Raw genomic sequence first — 2953 nt, 5'->3', positions numbered from 1 at the left:
TGGCACCCGACATGTTGTGGTAAATTTTTTGTCCCATTTGGGGCAGGTTTGGTATAAGATCCTTACAAACCAGAGCTTCTCACAACAAGCCTGATGGTTTTGGTAGGGAATGTTTCACCTTTCTAGATGAAACGATAGCTGTTGCCTCTTCTTGATTTCAATTTTTTATGTAGTTTCAACATAGAACAACATGAGAGTTGTGTTAAATTTTGGAATTTTTTGGGTTTCGTTAGCACATTTCTTATGCATTAATTGAATTTTCAATGGAATATGTGCAAAATACAAATTTGAACTACATGCAGATGCTCTAATGCATATAAATTGGTTGAAAATTCAAATCTGTGTCCCTGGTTGCATGCTTAGGTCCCATGCAATAAATGGGAATGAATGTGAAACACCCTGCCACCGTCACTCGGCCGGAAACATTGAGATACCTGGTTTTTAAATTCTAGTAAATCCAAAACTCGTCTGAAATTCATGAAACCTGGCATGCTATCATGGAATGGCACCCGACATGCTATGGTAATTTTTTGTCCCATTTGGGGCAGGTTTGGAATAAGATTCTCACAAACCAGAGCTTCTCACAACAAGGTTGATGGTTTTGGTAGGGAACGTGCCACCTTTGGGGACAAAACGATACCCGTTGCCTATTATTGCTTTCGAAAAATTCTAGTGTCAACATAGAGCAACAGGAGTGTTGTGTTAAATTTTGGAATTTTTCGGGGTTCGTTTGGACATTTTTATATATTAAGTGGGTATTAGGCATTTTATGTGCATAATTCAAATTTGAACTACATGCACATGCTAAAGTGCATATAAAGTGGTTCAGAGTTGGAATGTGTGTCCTTGGTTACATGCTTAAGTCCCATGCAAGAGATTGAGAATGTATGTCAAACACCTTGCCACCGTTGCTCGGCTGCTAACATTCAGATACTTGGTTTCTAAATTCTAATAAATTGAAAACACGTCTGAAATTTAAGAACCTTGACATGCTAGCATGGAATGGCATCAACATGCAGTGGTAAAAATATTGTCCCATTTGGGGCAGGTTGGGGTATATAAGCTTCCCACAAACTAGAGCTTCTCACAACAAGCCTCATGGTTACGGTAGGGAATGTTTCACATTTCTGGACGAAATGAAATCCGTAGCCTCTTCTTGATTTCAATTCTTTTTCTAGTGACAACATAGAACAACATGAGTGTTGTGTTAAATATTGGATTTTATCAGGGTTCGTTTGAACATTTTTGTGCATTCATTGACCTTTATTGCATTTATGTGCATAATTCAATTTGAACTACATGCACATGCTCTAATGCATATAAATTGGATGAAAATACGAATGTGTCTCCTTGGTTGCATGCCTAGGTCACGTGCAAGAAATGGGAATGAATGTCAAACACCCTGCCACCATCACTTGGCCACAAACATTGAGATGCCGGATTTTTAAATTCTAGTTATCCAAAACTTGTTTGTAATTCTTGAAACATGGCATGCTATCTTGGAGTGGCATCAACATGCCGCTGTAAAAAAAATTCCCATTTGGGGCAGGTTTGGGTATAAGCTTCTCACAAACCAGAGCTTCTCACAACAAGCCTAACGGTTTCGGTAGGGAACGTTTCACCTTTTTGGACGAAACGATAGCCGTTGTGTCTTCTTGATTTCAATTTTTTCTCTAGTGTCAACATAGAACAACATGAATGCTGTGTTAAAATTTGGAATTTTTCAGGGTTCATTAGCACATTCTTATGTATTAATTGAGTTTTTAGTGAATTTATGTGCGTAATCCAAATTTCAACTACATGCACATGCTCCATTGCATATAAATTGGTTGAAAATTCAAATTTGTGTCATTGGTTGCATGCTTACATCCCATGCAAGAAATAGGAATGAATGTCAAACACCCCGCCATCATCGCTCGGACGCAAACATTGAGATACCTAGTTTTTAAATTCTAGTAAATCCAAATTCGTCTGATATTCATGAAACCTGGCATGCTATCATGGTATGGCACCCGACATGTCATGGTAAATTTTTTGTCCCATTTGGGTCAGGTTTGGGTATAAGCTTCTCACAAACCAGAGCTTCTCACAACAAGCCTGATTGTTTTGGTAGGGAACGTTTCACCTTTCTGGACGAAACGATAGCCGTTGCCTCTTCTTGATTTCAATTTTTTATGTAGTTTCAACATAGAACAACATGAGTGTTGTGTTAAATTTTGGAATTTTTCGGGGTTCGTAGCACATTTCTTATGCATTAATTGAGTTTTCAATGGAATATGTGCAAAATTCAAATTTGAACTACATGCAGATGCTCTAATGCATATAAATTGGTTGAAAAATCAAATATGTGTCCTTGGTTGCATGCTTAGGTCCCATGCAATAAATGGGAATGAATGTGAAACACCCTGCCACCGTCACTCGGCCGCAAACATTGAGATACCTGGTTTTTAAATTCTAGTAAATCCAAAACTCGTCTGAAATTCATGAAACCTAGCATGCTATCATGGAATGGCACCCGGCATGCTGTGGTAATTTTTTGTCCCATTTGGGGCAGGTTTGGGAATAAGCTTCTCACGAACCAGAGCTTCTCACAACAAGGTTGATGGTTTCGGTAGGGAACGTGCCACCTTTGGGGACAAAACGATACCCGTTGCCTATTATTGCTTTCGAAAAATTCTAGTGTCAACATAGAACAACAGGAGTGTTGTGTTAAATTTTGGAATTTTTCAGGGTTCGTTTGGACATTTTTATATATTAAGTGGGTTCTAGGCATTTTATGTGCATAATTCAAATTTGAACTACATGCACATGCTAAAGTGCATATAAAGTGGTTCAGAGTTGGAATGTGTGTCCTTGGTTACATGCTTAAGTCCCATGCAAGAAATGAGAATGAATGTCAAACACCTTGCCACCATTGCTCGGCTGCTAACATTCAGATACTTGGTTTTCAAAT

The sequence above is a fragment of the Triticum aestivum genome, chromosome 7B, assembly GCF_018294505.1.
Source record: "Triticum aestivum cultivar Chinese Spring chromosome 7B, IWGSC CS RefSeq v2.1, whole genome shotgun sequence".
NCBI lineage: Eukaryota > Viridiplantae > Streptophyta > Magnoliopsida > Poales > Poaceae > Triticum > Triticum aestivum.
This window is presented reverse-complemented; position numbering follows the sequence as displayed.